The sequence below is a fragment of the Muntiacus reevesi genome, chromosome 15, assembly GCF_963930625.1.
Source record: "Muntiacus reevesi chromosome 15, mMunRee1.1, whole genome shotgun sequence".
Taxonomy (NCBI): Eukaryota; Metazoa; Chordata; class Mammalia; order Artiodactyla; family Cervidae; genus Muntiacus; species Muntiacus reevesi.
In genome coordinates, this window is record NC_089263.1 from 53,879,752 (window position 1) to 53,896,543 (window position 16,792).

General features: G+C 47.3%; 1 protein-coding gene and 1 pseudogene across 1 annotated transcript in view; one reads left to right on the forward strand and one right to left on the reverse strand.

Moving 5' to 3' along the window:
• The window catches only part of RIN3 (Ras and Rab interactor 3), a 130,330-nt gene that overhangs the window by 24,458 nt on the left and 89,080 nt on the right, over positions 1-16,792 (forward strand). The window lies entirely within an intron of this gene.
• LOC136147538 (5S ribosomal RNA) lies at positions 1,168-1,286 on the reverse strand (annotated as a pseudogene).

Genomic DNA, 16,792 nt, shown 5'->3' on the forward strand with positions numbered 1-16,792 from the left:
ACTTACAACTCAATAATAAAAAGATAATCTAATTCTAAAACAGGTAAAGAATCTTTTTTTTTTTTAGGTTGATTTTTTTTTTCCTTTATTTTTATTAGTTGGAGGCTAATTACTTCACAACATTGCAGTGGGTTTTGTCATACATTGACATGAATCAGCCATGGAGTTACATGTATTCCCCATCCCGATCCCCCCTCCCACCTCTCTCTCCACCCGATTCCTCTGGGTCTTCCCAGTGCACCAGGCCCGAGCACTTGTCTCATGCATCGCACCTGGGCTGGTGTTCTGTTTCACTATAGATAATATACATGCTTAAAACAGGTAAAGAATCTTAAAAAAACATTTTTCTAGAGAATATGTACAAATCGTCAATAATTAATATTCTCAGTGTAGTTTTACATCAGAGAGATGTAAATCAAAATCACAATGAGAAAAAAAAATCACAATGAGACATTCACTGAACTTTTGTGATGATCGTCTCATGATGTAAGTTAGCCAGATCATTATCCTCTACACCTTACACTTATACAATGATGTATGTCAGTTACATTGCAGAAAACTGGAAGAAAGAAACACAACGAAATACAACTTTAAACCCACTAGGATGGCTATAACAAAAAAAATAGCTAATAATGGGACTTCCCTGGTGGTCCAGTGGCTAAGACTCTGCATTTCCAATGCAGGGGCTCTGGGTTCAATCACTGGTCAGGAAACTAGATCCCGTATGCCACAACTAAGAGTTCTCACACTGCCACTAAAGATCCTACATGCCTCAACAAAGAGCGAAGATTCCACATGCCACAATGAAGATCCAGTGCAGCCAAATAAATAATAAATATTTCAAAATGATAATAACAAGTGTTGATAAGAATGTGGAGAAATTGGGACCCCCCCCCCCCAACCCTACATTGTCAGTGGGTTGTAAATTCTTTAGCCATTTTGGAGAAACAGTCTGGCAGTTCTTCACATGCTAAATACAGAGTTACCATGAAAGTCGAGTGACTCTTTGTGGCCCCATGGACTATACAGTCCATGGAATTCTCCAGGCCAGAATGCTGGAGTGGGCAGCTGTTCCTTTCTCCAGGGATCTTCCCAACCCAGGGATCGAACCCAGGTCTCCCACATTGCAGGCGGATTCTTTACCAGCTGAGCCACCAGGGAAGCCCAAGCCGACAGCACCCAGTATTCCCAGGAGTTCTCCCATCCAAGTACTAACCAGGCCTGACCCTGCTTAGCTTCCGAGATCAAATGAGATCCAGCGCATTCAGGGTGGTATGGCCGTAGACAGAGTTACCATATGACCCAGCAATTCTAATCTTAGGTATAAACCCAAGAGAATTGAAAACAATGTCTATACAAAAACTCATATGTGAATATCAGCAGCGTTATTCATAATGGCCAAAAAGTGGAAGAACCCAAATATCCGTCAACTAATAGGGCAAGTACAATGTGCTATGTCCATACAATGCAATACTATTTGGCACTGAAAAGAAATGAAGCACTGGAGCTTCCCTGGTGGCTCAGGGGTAAAGAATCCACCTGCCAATCCAAGAGACGTGGGTTTGATCCTTGGGCCGAGAAGATCCCACGTGCCATGGAGCAACTAAGCCCGTGTGCCGCAATTACTGAGCCTGGGCTCTAGAGCCCAGGAGCTGCAGCTACGGAGCCCACGTGCCCTAGAACCTGTGCTCCACAACAGAAGAAGCCCTCACACCACAACTAGAGGGTAGCCCCCACTAGCTGCAACAAGAGAAGAGTCCCCACAGCAGTGAAGACTCAGCATAGCCAAAAATAGATAAATAATTTTTAAAAACAAAAGAAATGAAGCGCTGATGCATTATGTAAGTTGTGACAGTGTGAAAGTGAAAGTGTTAGTGACCCTTTGCTACCCCATGGACTGTAGCCCTCCAGGCTCTTCTGTCCATGGAATTCTCCAGGCAAGAATACTGGAGTGGGTTGCCATGACTTTCTCCAGGGCATCTTCCCCATCAGGGATCGAACTTGGGTTTCCAGCATTGCAGGCAGATTCTTTACTGTCTGAGCCACCAGGGAAGCCTGGGTGAACTTTAAAAACTTTATGTCAAGTGAAAGAAACTAAATATAAAAGACCACATACTGTACAATTCCATATGGGAAATATCAGAAGGCAAACCTATGAAGCAGAAAATGGTTTGGTGGTTGACACCGGCTGGGGCATTAGGGGGAATGGGGAATGACAGTTAATGAGGACAGGATTCCTTGTTGGGATGGTGAAAATGTCCTAAAATGAATTGCAGTGATAGTTGCATGATTCTGTGATTGTATTAAAAACTATTTCAGTGTACACCTTAAAATAATACTAAAAAACAAAACACTTCATATGCAAATTCACGGAGACAATGTGTGTAAACCAATGTGTGACTCAGTGTCAGACACAGGGGAAAAGCTGGTAAATGTTACCTGTGGATACCATAAGGAGAGGGGGTGCTGATCAACCTGGAGAAGAGCTGACCCTAGAGAATCAGGGGAGGAGTTGTGCTGGCCTTCTCTGCATAGTTGAAGGGCTGCGTGGGGATGAGGCGTGTTGTCCCTGTGGCCTTAGAAGGGGTAGAAAAAGAAGAGGAAGGATTCAGAGGAACAGATTTCATCCCAATAGAAATTGAGGACTGCTTCTCAGAATGACTTGCCCAGTGAAGTAGTGAGCTCCCTGTCATTAGAGGTCTTCAAACAGATACAGCTACATATTGGGATGGTACAGAGGACTCCAGTGTTAGGGGAACCTCTGAGATAGAGGACAGCTGATAGGCTTACAAAGTGTTGTTCAATATTCAGAAATTTTACGCTAGTTGTTAAATCATCGATACCTTCTTATTAGCAGTGGTGGGAATACTTACAGCCATGGCAATCCTCATTCACTACACATCAGGACTTTTTTTTTTGTCACGGACAGGTGCTTAGCAGCACATCACTGATCTAAGCCAACTGCTCCAACAGGTCTTTTGGAGTGCTTGTTACTCAGCAGAACGTGGGTCCACTCCCCACGTGCAGCAAGGTCAATCTACTGACCCCAGGTTGTAGTGAAGGAAAGTCCAACATTTACTTCAGGTGGCAAGCAAACTGCATGAGCAGCTAATGCTCAAAAGGACGACCCAAAGTTCCCAGTGGCTTTCAGGGAAAGGTTTTTAAGGCAATATTTGGGTTGAGAACAGCAGCTCAGGGACTTTCTTCTGATTGGTTGGTGGTGAGGCAACAGGGTGATGTTTTGGGAATCTCCGTCATCAACCTGGTTCCAGCCAGTCTGGAGTCTCTGTGCTTATGATCAGCATGTAGTGACCATCCTTTACCTGGGTGGCTGATCTTAGTTTCCGCAGAACAACTCAAAGATGGGCATCAGATTGTTCTGTGTATCCCTTAAGGAGGGACTAGGACACTTTTTTTTTTTAATCACTGAACTGTTAAGTTGTCATTGCGTTTCTTGATTGACTGCTTTCCCTTTGTTTCTGCATTCCCTCACTTCCCTAAGTACTGACTGTTCAAGTCTGCTCTTTGGAACTCAGGGAAGGCTAGATCAAAGCCTTTTTCTACAAACAAGAAACCGGGGACAACAAGGGGCTTCTGTACCCAGGAAGGCCCCAAAGTGTCCTCAGTTTCAGTTCCCCCTTTTCTCAATCCTGAGGGGAACAGGGGCGGACAAGAAAAGGAATAAAGTTTTGGATAGAGAGGTTAATCATAAACTCATCAGGGAAGCTCAGTTCCCGGGGGCCTTGGTTTCATGCTCATCCATCCACAAAATTCCCAGATTCTCCTTCACCAGGGGGTTTGCCTTCCCTGCCCCAGGATTTGATGAGCCCTGGCTTCTTCCATGAACTGTCTTGAGCTCTTCATCTCATCTGGGAGTTACCACCTAAGTGTCCCCTGTGGCTGAGTTCTTCCATACCCTGTCCCATGACCTTTGCGGCAAGTGGTGTAGATGAAAGAATTAATAATTGATTTCGGGGCTTCCCTGGTGGCTCAGCAGTAGAGAATCCACCTACCAGTGCAGGGGACTCAGGTTCAATCCCTGGTCCACATGCTGGAGGACAACTAAGCCCGTGGACCACAACTCCTGAGCCCACATGCTAGAGGCCGTGCTCTGCAACGAGAGGAACCTCTGCAGTGAGAAGCCTGAACACCGCAACAGAGAGTAGACCCCACTTGCCGCTGCTGGAGAAGGACCTCGTGCAGCAACAAAGACCCAGTGCAGCCAGAAATAAATACATCTTTTAAAAAAATAGTTGGTCTAGAAAGAAATGAAAATTTTTATTTGAGCTGACCTGAGCATTATAATCCAGGAGACCGTCTTTCAGAAAGCTCTGAGAATTGTTCCACCCTTTTAGAGGTCAGAGCCCAGCTATGTAAGTTTTTGAGACGAAGGGCCATACCTAAGTTATTGACAGGTTACACAGTCCAGATCTACACTACAAAGTGTGTAGCGGGTCATGGGTCATCGTGGCCCCTTACAAGATTAAAGAAGGAATGTTATCACCTAGGGAGGTCTGCTTAACACGCTTGCACAACACACCCTAAAGGGGAGGAAGGAGATACAAACTGGCAAGGAAAAATTTTATGTTTAAATTTTCTCATCTCAGGCTTCCTTGGTGGCTCACTGGTAAAGAATCTGCCTGCCAATGCTGGAGACACAGCTTTGATCCCTGGTCTGGGAAGATGCCACATGCCTCAGAGCGACTAAGCCCATTTGCCACAACTGCTGAGCCCACGTGCCACAACTCCAGAGCCTAATGAGAAACCCCTATTAATAGAGAGTAGCCCCCACACGCCGCAACTAGAGAAAACTCCATGCAGCAGCGAAGACCCAACATAGTCAAAAATAAATAGATCGGGTTATTTTCAATTTTCTCATCTTGCCCTAAAAGATGAATTTTAATTTCATTAGTGGCCTAGTCTCCCTGTTTACAGTGGGGGACACTGAGCCCTGGGTGGGTGTTTGTTCATAGCACCGGGGCGTCGGAAGGAGTTCTCCCAGCTCCAGATACCTGCCGCCCGTCTTGCATGTTCCTGTTGGCATCTTCACCTGTAGTCAGAACTCCAAGCTGTCACTCACTCTAGCATCAGCTGCTGCTCCTTGGCCCAAGGCTTGTGGCTGCCACAGTGTGGAGACACACCCCCAGTGACTTTCTCTGGCTTCTGCTCTGCTGACGCAGCTGTCAGGAGATTTTCCTTAAAGTCCCCCAGGGCCTGATTCTTTGGATGGACTCATCTCCATTACCTTTCAACACAGGCCCTCAGGCTCCAGAACTTTCTGAAAAATGCCAAGAAAAACAAACAATGGGAGTCATCCTGGAGGAACTGGCCTGGCAGAAGGGACAGGCCTTAGGTGTTTTTGTTGCAGGGAAGAACCAGTTCTGACTCCATGTTGGAACTGTTTCTTTGACTTGCTTTTCATTGCTGTTGTTACATGCATGCTCAGTCACTTCAGTCATGTCCGACTCTTTACAACCCCATGGACTGTAGCCCGCCAGGCTCCTCTGTCCATGGGATTCTCCAGACAGGAATACTAGAGTGGGTTGCCACGCCCTCCTTGAGGGAATCTTCCCAACCCAGGGATCAAACCCGAGTCTCTTATGTCTTTTGCATTGGCATGCAAGGTCTTTACCCCAGCACCACCATTATAACTATACATAATGGCCTGCCTCAGAGGACCCTGCCCCTCTGCCTGACTGTTGGACTGTATGTGTATAAGTCACTCAGTTGTGTCTGACTCTTGTGACTCCATGGACTGTAGCCTGCCAGGCTCCTCTGCCCATGGAATTTTCCAGGCAAGAATACTGGAGTGGGCTGCCATTCCCTTCTCCAGGGGATCTTCCTGACTCAGGGATGGAACCCCAGTCTCCTGCAATGCAGGTGGATTCTTTACTGTCTGAGTCACCAAGCAATTGTGGGAATAATTGTTAGCCTTTGTTCAGCTATTAGGAAGATAATCTCATCCTACCCATCTGTGAATGGCTGCAGGAAAGATTAACACACCCCTTCCACAGGCTAGCCCACTCCCCGAGATGTTTTGTAAGACTGATGGCCCTTTGTATTAATACTTCACTTCCTCATTGCTTCTCCCTCTCTATTCTGCCTTTTGACTTACTTCCTCACCGGTTCTCTCTGGTTCTGTAAAAGAAGCTGGCATCCAGACCCCGGCAAATGGTTATTTTGAGACATTAGTCTGCCATCTTCTTGGTCAGCCGACTCTCTGATTAAAGGCATATTCCTTGTCTCAACACCTCAATTCATCGGCCTGTGGTGCAGCAAGCAGAGTGAGTTTGGACTCAGTAACATCCTAAGACCCCCACTCTACAATGCCTGGGCTTGTGGCATGTTCTGGAGGACCTTGGGAGAAGGTGCATGTTTCTGACATTTTAAAAATAAATAAATCATTACAGAACTGGCCAAAGCCTCCTTCACAGAGTTCCCAGATCCCATTTTCTTCCAACTCCTCAGAGGTCACCATTGTCCTGGATTTGGTGTGCCTGTGTGTTTACAAAAAACATAGAACTGTTGTGTACACTTTTACACTTTATATAAGTGTTTTCATTCCTTCTGTAATTTGCTTATTTCATTCAACATTGGGATTTTGGTTTGTTTGATTTTAAAACTTCTTAACTTTTTCTTTTAAAATAACTTCAGGCTCCCAGAAAAGTTACTGGAGTAGTACAGTGAATTCCTGTATTGCAGTCTTCAGTCAGATTTATCAGTTATGAACATTTTATCACAACTGTTGGTTTTCTCTTCTCCACTTTTTCTGAACGGTGTGAGAGTAAGTTGCAGGCACTGTGCTTCTTAACTTGCATACATGTCTGTGAGTGTTTCCCAAACATGGCCATTCTCTTACATAACCTCAGCACAAGAATCAATATCAGGAAATTAACATCAATGCAACTGAGATTTCACCCAATAGCAATTGGTTCCTAACTTTTAGCAGCTGTGTGATAGTCCAGGGTGGAAGAATCACAACTTATTTATCATTTTCTCATGTCTGTTTCTCGTGGATGGACATTGGTTGGTCCCATTTCCTCTCACTCTAAGTGCTTCCATTATCAATTGCCACCTTTTCCCTGTGTGTGTCCTGGGAGTGGGGCTGCTGGGGCCTGGCTACAGCACCCCTCTTTTGGATTTTGACAGTCTTTCAGAGCAGGTGCAGCTGTTTTAGTTCTCATGGGGTGCTTCTCCTCCTTGGCGTGCTGGTGGCATTCGGGGGGCTGAGCACTGGGTTCTCACCTATCCCAGGTCATTTCTCATGTTGGTGTGCGTAGGAGAAACAGGGCAGGACCACGTGTGTGGTTAAGCCAGTGAGAATAATGATGTATTCGAGGTGTTCTTGTGTGCCCGATGCTGCTTCATGCACATTACATGTGGCAGGGATTACCAGCTCCATTGCACAGATGAGAAGACTGAGGCCCACAGAGGTTAAAAACCTCACCCTGGGTCACATGGCCAGATGTGGCAGGGCTGGGCCCGAGACTGAGTGAGTCCACGTTTTTCATCTTTGGGCTACGTGGAATGTGAAATGACCACCAAGTCTCTAATTGTAGGGAGAAGGTGGGTGGGGACAGCCATGAGTGACTGCCCCCTCCTCCCCGGGAGTATCAAGGCTCAGCTGGTTCTCCAGGATCAGGCATGAGGCAAACACCCCTGGGGCCTGTGGACAGTTTTGCCCCAGCTCGAGAAATAGCTGCCACTTCAAAAGGAGGGAGGCTTTGGACTTCTGGAAGCTTAGCTTGCACCGGGCAATTCAGTTATGGCTCTTAGAGGTTTACTGTCAATCACTCCCAGGATAATAGCGCAGTGTGCGCATCTCATCTTCTCTACTCCCGAGGGAAACCCTCTCTACCTGTTATACTTACTCCCCATTTCGCAGAAGAGGGGACTGGGGGTGAGTGTGGTTAGACAGGCAAATATCCTCTGAGTGAGTCAGGCGGAGCTGGCTGTGCAGTGTGTGAAGTGACCACCAAGCCGGCTCAGGAGACCCCAAAGCCACCAGCTCTCCACACATTTATGTGACAAACCAGTGTATTTCCACACAGTGATTTAAGATGATTTTAATCATATAAGTAATGCATCATTGGCATAAAAATTTGAAACAACCCCCCTGCATGCATTTCTCAGAAATGACAGTTCTTAATGATGTCGTTGGTCCCATCACTTCGCGGGAAATAGATGGGGAAACAGTGGAAACAGTGTCAAATTTTATTTTTCTGGGCTCCAAAATCACTGCAGATGGTGATTGCAGCCATGAAATTAAAAGACACTTACTCCTTGGAAGGAAAGTTATGACCAACCTAGATAGCATATTAAAAAGCAGAGACATTACTTTGCCAACAAAGGTCCGTCTAGTGAAGGCTATGGTTTTTCCAGTGGTCATGTATGGATATGAAAGTTGGACTGTGAAGAAAGCTGAGTGCCGAAAAATTGATGCTTTTGAACTGTGGTGTTGGAGAAGACTCTTGAGAGTCCCTTGGACTGCAAGGAGATCCAACCAGTCCATCCTAAAGGAGATCAGTCCTGGGTGTTCATTGGAAGGACTGACGCTGAGCTGAAACTCCAATACTTTGGCCACCTCATGCGAAGACTTGACTCATTGGAAAAGACCCTGATGTTGGGAGGGATTGGGGGCAGGAGCAGAAGGGGATGACAGAGGATGAGATGGCTGGATGGCATCACTGACTTGATGGACATGAGTTTGAGGGGACTCTGGGAGTTGGTGATGGACAGGGAGGCCTGGTGTGCTGCGATTCATGGGGTCGCAAACAGTTGGACACGACTGAGCGACTGAACTGAACTGAATGATGTCATACAGAGCTTTCAGGACATTATTTCTGTGTATGTTTATATTTCTCTGTCTCTGTGTTTATATAAATTACAAATGGGTCAACAAACTTTAATGAGCACTTTCTTTGCCAAGTACTATAAGGATACATATGCATGGGAAATTTTTAAAGTTTCTTCAAGAACCAGAATAGTGTAGAGGTTATTAACCCAGACCCAGGATCCAGATTGTCCAGATTTGAAGCCCAGCTCTGCCACTTAGAGGCTGTGTGAACTTGGGCTTCCCTGATGGCTCAGCGGGCAAAGAATCCACCTGCAATGTAGGAGCCACAGGAGCCCCAGGAGCCTTGGGTTTGATACCTGGGTGGGGAAGATCCCCTGGAGAGGAAATGGCAACCCACTCCAGTATTCTTGCCTGAAAAATCCCCATGGACAGAGGAGTCTGGCGGGCTACAGTCCAAAGTGTTGCAAAGAGTCAGACATGACTGAGCGCACACACACGGCCTTGGATGAGCTGTTCAATTTTTTTTGTGCTTCAGTGTCCTTGTCTTTACTTGGACTATCAGGTAGATATGTTAGTTTCCAAGAGCTGCAGCAGCAAGTCATCATGAACCTTGCAGCTATTAACAATAGAAATGTATTTTGTCATGGTTCTGGAGGCCCGAAGTTCAAGACCAAGGGGTCAGCAGGGTTGGTTGTGTCTGGAAGCTCTGAGAGAGGAGCCATGCCTCTCTCCAGCCTCTGGTGGTGGCCATCAATCAGAGGATTTGATGTGATTTTCTTGTGATGTGATTTTCTTGTATCTCTGTGTCTGTTTTGGGGGCTGCTGCATGCAGGATCTTAGTTCCCTAAACTGAGAACCCCTGCCTCCTACAGTGGAAGCTCAGAGTCCTAACCACTGAAGCCAGAGAATTCCTCTATGTCTTTCTATGAGAACACCTCTCACTGAATTTAGGGTCCACCCTAAATCCAGAGAGCTTCTCTGGTTGCTCAGACAGTAAAAAATCTGCCTACAATGCAGGACAGCTGGGTTTGATTCCTAGGTTGGAAAGATCCCCTAGAGAAGGGAACAGCAACCCACTCCAATATTCTTGCCTAGAGAATCCTGTGGACAGAGGAGCCTGGCAGGGTACAGTCCATGAGGTCACAAGGAGTCAGACACAACTGAGCAACTAACACGAAATCCAGAATGATGTCATCCTTAATTACATCTGCAAAGATCCTTTTTCCAAGTGAGGTCATATTCACAGGGACTGGGTGCTAGAATTTGAATTTGTCTCTCTGGGGGACACGGTGCTAGCCACTCCAGTAGGTGTGAGAATGACTGTGTGCCCTGGGCTATCGGGGATGAACAGGCACGTTGCTGCCCTGACTGGCCTTTCCAGGGCCCCGCCCCTCCCACCCTGGCCCCCCCCCCGGCCCCTCCCCTCCCACCCTGGCCCCTCCCACCCTGGCCCCTCCATGTCGTCTGTGTACTGACCCCCTTGTACGGAGTGGTTGGGCCATCCTGTGACACTGACTGCTGGGACCAGGTCTCTTTCTCTCAATAGACCCACTTGGTCCTGGAGCGAGGGCCCTGTCAGGACTGCGGGTGGGATGGAGCTGGCTTTTTCCCAGTCCTCCCCTTCCACCCCCGAGTTCCGGCCAAGTCTGCACAAGGGGGCCTTAGTTCTTCTTCCAGTGATGCGTCATTGGAACTCTCTGAGCTGCTTCCCCGGGGCCCACACAGGCAGCCTGAGGCCAGCGCCCTCGTGAGCTGGGAACTAAGGGGCCTCCTCCCAGACTGACAGCATCCAGCCAGCGCCCTGCACCCTTAACTGACCCCGCACCCAGGTGCCCCTCGGGTGGCCTCTCCACCCCAGAGCAGGACTTTCCTCTCTCCTCACCAAGGTGTAATAGGCCCACGACTCGATGCAGGCAGCATGCCAGGGTGGACACACCATGCCAAGTAACTCCTTCCTCTGGGAGCTGGTAAGAAGGTCCCCAAATAAGCCAGGATTCTGAGCGCAGGCCTGGTCCCCGTGGCCCAGGGCGAGGGATTTCCTGGTGTCTGGCCACCCTGCAACTGGGTGGGGCAGCCTGGGTGTCCTCGGACAGCCCACCCCTTGAATTGAAAGGCTGTTAGGACTGCTAATTAGAGCTGATCTCTCTATTACCCCCATGCAAGCAGAAGGGAAACAAGTCATGGAATGATTTCTGTTTCCAGTGGAATTGCCCTGAAGTTTCTGGGCTCATTACTTTGTGCTAACAATGCCATTCATTACTCCGGGTTCCTGTGGCGAAGGCCCTCAGCTGGAGCTTGGCTAGTGAGGAGGAGGGTGTGGGTGCTGGAGTGGTTGACTGTGCCAGCAGATGACGTATCGGCTGTTGCGTGGGCTCAGTGATGGGCCCTCAAAGTTCAAGCTGGTGTGGCCAAGCTGTTTAATGACAGTGATCATGGCAGTGCAACAGCCTGCATGGTGCCTGCTCAGGGTGTTCACGCCTCTGCCATCCTGCTTGAGCCCGACAGTCCAGCCTAGAGCTTCAGCGTCAGCTTCAGCGTTTAATGGTCACAAGTGGGCATCCAGAAAGTTCAAGTGACCTGAGGCTCAAGGTCATCAGGGACTCAGGGGTTAGGGGGCATCTTCCTGGCCCCATTACCCTTCCTTGGCCTGGTCAGCGAAGGTGTCCCTGCCACTCTGTCCCTCCAGGGCTCTGCTGCTCCTATGACCTGGTGCAAGGCTCAAACCTCCCCCAGACTCAGCTGCTCCTTTGCTAACTTACAGTCCTTGCTGCAGCCTTTGACACTTACTTCCACTCCAGCCTCTGATCCTGCCAAGCCACCACTTTATAGGGCCCTGAGCAAACCCTTGTTACTTCCACCCTCACCCATCCAGAGGGGAAGGAGAACCCTGAACAACTTGGACAATTCCTGGAAAGCAGCATCTTAAGAGCCTTTGGCCTCTTGAGTGGTTTAGTCTGAGTGGCCACATGTAGCCCCTTCACTGCTCATCTCTGGAAGGTTTCTGCACTAACCCCAGGTCTTTTTTGTCTTTCCACCGGCCCTAGCTGAGCTCAAGTTATAAAAGGGATCCTCCAAGTTATTTGTTTCTGTGCCCCAAAATTGGCTTTTTTGTTCATGTCAAGAAATGGTTCCCTGGCACTTGAACTGGGCTCAGATGTTGACTTGGGTACAAGAGGAGTGCAACACACAAAGGTGTACCCCACTCTAAACGTGCTGAGTCCTAAAATCAAGGCTGCAATGTGGGAGAACTCTAGGGAGAGGCGGAAAATAAGAATTCCAACTAGGGAGTTGAAAAGAGAAACAGTAGCTAGCATTTCCTGAATTGTGTGCACTCTGCCAAGTTCCTGACAAATGTCCCATCAAATTTTCACAATTATCCTATGAAGTAAGGAGTATTATTATTTTTATACAAGTGAATAAATGGAAGTCCAGAGAAGTAAAGGATCTGGCCAGAGATCACACAGCCTGGATCCAAGCCTAGGGCTTGTAGTACATCTGGCAGCCTTCTTCTGAAAGGGCCCTGAAGGATGGGAAAACTTTATCCCCAACAGTTTGTTATAAAAAAAATTACTAGACATACAGAAGAGTCAAAATAATTTTGGAGTAAGCACTTACCCTTGATGTTTTTCTTTATCTGCTTTCTAAAGATATTTATTCCTGTTTCTCCATGAGTCCACCTTATTTTTTCTGCTGCATTTTAAAGAAGGTTCTGGACACCCCAGAATATTTCGCACATGTATCATTAACTAGAGTTCAGTATTTCTTTATGGTTCTTTTTTATTGTTTTGGTGTAAAATTTACATATGATAAAATGTAAATATCCCTAGCTAAGTGTACCAGCTGAACTTCATATAAATGGATACATATCATATGTATTTTTTGGCATCTGGCTCCTTTCTCTCGCAGTGTTTTTGAGGTTTATACATGGGATGCTGTGTATCAGTGGTTCCTGTTTGTTGTTGAATATTTTTCTGCTATGTGAGGTACCACTGTCTGTTCATTCTCTGATTGATGGATGTCTGGACCAGTTTGGGGCTATTATGAATAAATCTGATATGAACACTCAAGGAGAGGTCTTTTCATGGGCATACTTTTGCCTTTATTTTGGGTTCATACCTATGAGTGGAATGGCTCAGCCATGGGGCAGGTGTATATGAAAGTTGACTTGAAAAGACTGCCTTTTTTCGAAGTGGTCATACCAATCTACACCAATAAAGTGTGAGCGTTCTATTTACTTCCCATCCTTGCCAACATGTGATGTTATCAGTCTTTTTAATTTTAGCCATCCTAGTGGTTGTATCGTGGTATCTTATTGTGGTTTTAATTTGCATTTCCTTAATGACTAATGATGTCGAGCACTTTTTACCTGCTTCCTGGCCATGTCTTCTTCTTTGAAGCATCCTCAAAGCCCCTTTAAAAAATTAATTTGTGTGATCTCTATTAGATACATGCTTTGCAAATATTTGCTCCCAGCCTGTAGTTTGAGTCTTCAGTTTTGTGGGTTTTTTTTTTTTTTTTTTTTTTTGAGTCTTCATTTTCTTCATGAGGTGTTTTCATGGGCACAAGTTTCAGTGTTGATATGACTAACTTATCCATCTTTTCCTTTATGGTTCTTGCTTTCTGTGTCTCGTCTAATAAATGTTTGCCTACCTGTTGAGAGGAAGTCACAGAGAATCTGAAGGTACTGCAGGTGAACAGAATAGCTGGAGCCAGAGTGTCAAGTGGGGATGTGCAGGTTTTGCAGGGGTGGTGGACAGCAGCCTCCTTCTGTGGGTGGGGGCTCCAAATGGGAATGCCTTCAGTATTAGGGACTGGATTGGACTCTTCCTGCAGTGGGGGCCGTTGAGGGTTTTAGAGTGGGGCAGCTACATGACCACAAAAGGAGAGATGACACAGTCCCTTTGGTGCTGGAGCCTGGGGCAGAGTTTCTACTTGGTCACCCTGAAAGCAGCAGCCTGTACCTCAAGGAGCAGGTGGGACTGCTGGGGGCTAGGGCTAGGGGATTGGGTTCATCTCTGTGGGCCCAGAGGCCAGCCAGGCCCCACCACATCTTAACCAGTCCATTTCTTCTTGCCAAGAAAGACCAGGGTCTGGTGAGAGCAAGTTGCTAGCTTCCGGAATCCCAGGGAAGATGCTTACATATGTGGATTTAGAGCCAACCCTCCCAGTAGATCCAGAAGCCTTAGAGGGACCCTCCCCCCCAACCCTGGTCCCTGACCTCACCTTCTCCCACCCTCACCCTTCTACCTCCTGCCACCCCCAAGCTTCCTCGTGGTTCCTTCTGGACCAGGCAGCTCAGCCTACTGCTCGAGGCCTTTGCTGCCCCTGAGTCTGGAATCTTTTCCCCAGCTGTCTGCATCCAGATGTTACTCAGTCTTTTCAGTGAGGGCTCCCCTGACCCCAGCCCTTTGCTTGCCGGGCTGGTGCTCACCATCTAACACCCCAGGGCACCCCTTCACTGTGTCTGTGGCCTGACTCCTCTCCCAAAGATGAGGGGTTTTTCTCCTTTTTAAGCTGTTTTGTTCTCTGCTCTAACCCCATGCCTGGAACAATATCTGCTGCTTTCAGGCCCTCAGACAATATTCATAGTATAAATGAATTTAAGGCGAACTTTCTCATTTTTTTCAAAGCTTGTTAATCTTGGTTCCACAAGAGAAAATGGGGACCCTTGTCCCAAAAGTCCAGGTCCTACCTAGGCCACCTGGCAAATAGAGGAGTCTTCCAGGCTGCTTCTCCTCATTGTACAGATGCAGATACTGAGGCCCTAAGAGGCAATGGATGTGCTCACAGACTTCACTAAGCAACCTAAGCCTAGTTAGTGGCAGAGAAGAAATGGGAGCCAATTGCTCTCACTCCAGTGGCTGTTAGAGTCCTAACTGGCCTCTGAGGGGAAGCCTGGGGCCAAGCAAGAAGATTTTAGGATGACTATAAAGCCTTTTGGTGCCAGAAGATATTTTTGTGCATCTAAGGAAGGCTAGAAGAACCTGGAAGACCAAGAGTGTGTATTTCTGGGTGATTCTGGCCTCCGCTGTCTTTACTGCTTTCCCAGAGGAGATGTGAACCATACTTCAGGGCCTGGGAAGAGGTCATGTTTGTATGAGCTGGGCCGCCCTGCCCTCAAACTCGAGATGAGACCCAACTCCACAGCCTATGGATGCCCCCAGCGGCCCCTCCCAGCCCCATGACGCCTGCAGCTGCTGGTCACTCCTGCTGGCCTGGTGACCTGGCACACTCTTGTGTGGACCCAGAGGAGAAATTCATAAGAACCCCCGACACACGCAACTTCCAGGGAGGGGGGGCTTCTAGAAGGACTTAGGAGTGAGGAGCATCAGAAGAGGGAATTTTTAGCACACTAATGTTGCTGGATCTCTCACTATATGTATCTTTCTAGTCTGGTCTCTGCAAAACCCAACACAGCTGGACCTGTTTAACCCCACCTTCCCAGCCTCCCCACCATCCAGAGAACTGCCAGGACCCCCACCCTCCTCTCTAGGGAATGCTGTTCCCTCATCAGGACTCCTGGGTCCCCCATGTCCTCTGACCTCAGCAAATGGTTCCACTTTGTCTGTGCCTCTAGCAGGGCTCATTCTGGCTTCATCCTGCCCCATCCTCAGGCAGCTCCTTAATAGCACATGCCGACCTGATCTCTGGTGCAGCATCTCAGGGATACAGGGTGAAGGGGCACCAGCTGCATCTTCCTGGTTTTATAACTGCCCCTTTCTATCCGATGAAGGTTTTCACCCATGGGAAGTCCCCGGTGGTCTGGTGGTTAGGGCTCCGTGCTTCTACTGAAGGAAGCACAGGTTTGATCCCTGGTCAGGGCGCAGCCAGAAAATGAACAAAAACCACAACCACAGTGAAAAAGGTTTTCACCCCTGCAGATACCCGGAGAGATTTTGTTCCTCGGGTAGCAGGCAAACAGACCACGCAGCCCCCACCCCACCCCCGACTCAGAATTTGAGGCACCAAGATGCTGTTCCTCCTTTTCTGGAATCAAAACTCACGTGTGTGTGTGTGTGTGTGTGTGTGTGTGTGTGTGTGTGTGTAGGGGGTCGGGTGGAAGGAGCGTGTTGGGGAGAGTCTGGAATCTCTTAGGTCGGTCCTCTACTTGTCCTGCCGTTTCTCAGGCCTGTGATACTCCTCCTTTCCCGGGGACCCTGACCTGTTACATCCTCATCCTGGGGATTGACTGGGAGAGACACAAGGAAACCTGAAATGTCTGTATCAGCACATCTAACCGAAATACAATGCAAGCCCCTTATGTAGTTTTACGTTTTCTGGTAGTTACACTAAAAAAGGAAAAAGAAATAGGGTGAAATTAATTTTAATAATGTTCTATCTCAGTATGTCCAAAAAGATCAGTTCAATACACAATCAGTGTAAAATATTATTAATGAACTATTTTCTGGTCTTTTTCTTTTCATACCATGTCTTTGAAATCCTGTGTGTATTTTACACTTACAGTGGGTCTCAGTTCAGACAACTCACTCTTAAGAGTTTATATGACTGGTGGCTATCATATTGGACAGCACAACTCTCTGTCTTGATCTGGGTGATGGTTACGTGGGTGCAGACATACGTAAAAGTTTGTCTAACTGTATATTAAAGACTAGTGCATTTTACTGTGTGTAAATTACACTTCAGTTAAGAAGTTGTGTTTTTTTTTTTTTTTTAATTCTCTTCAGGTCTCTGCTCAAATGCCACTGTTTTCCTGAACCCACCCTGGGTTGGAATTAGCTCCTTCCATTGCACTCTCCTCCTGCTATATTTATTCTGATCTTGTACTATAGCTGGTTGTTTCTGTGTGTGTCTTACTCATTTTAAGTGCCTTAAGGTGAAGATCAAGCCTTAAGGCTTGTCCATTTTTTAATTCCCCAAAAGGCCCTGGCTATGCAGATGCTGAATAAGCAAGCATGATTTATTCAGTCCAATAAGAACTGAATCCCCATTTGTTGTCAAGTCCTCTCTGGACCTGCGTCAGGGTGCGCTGATCAT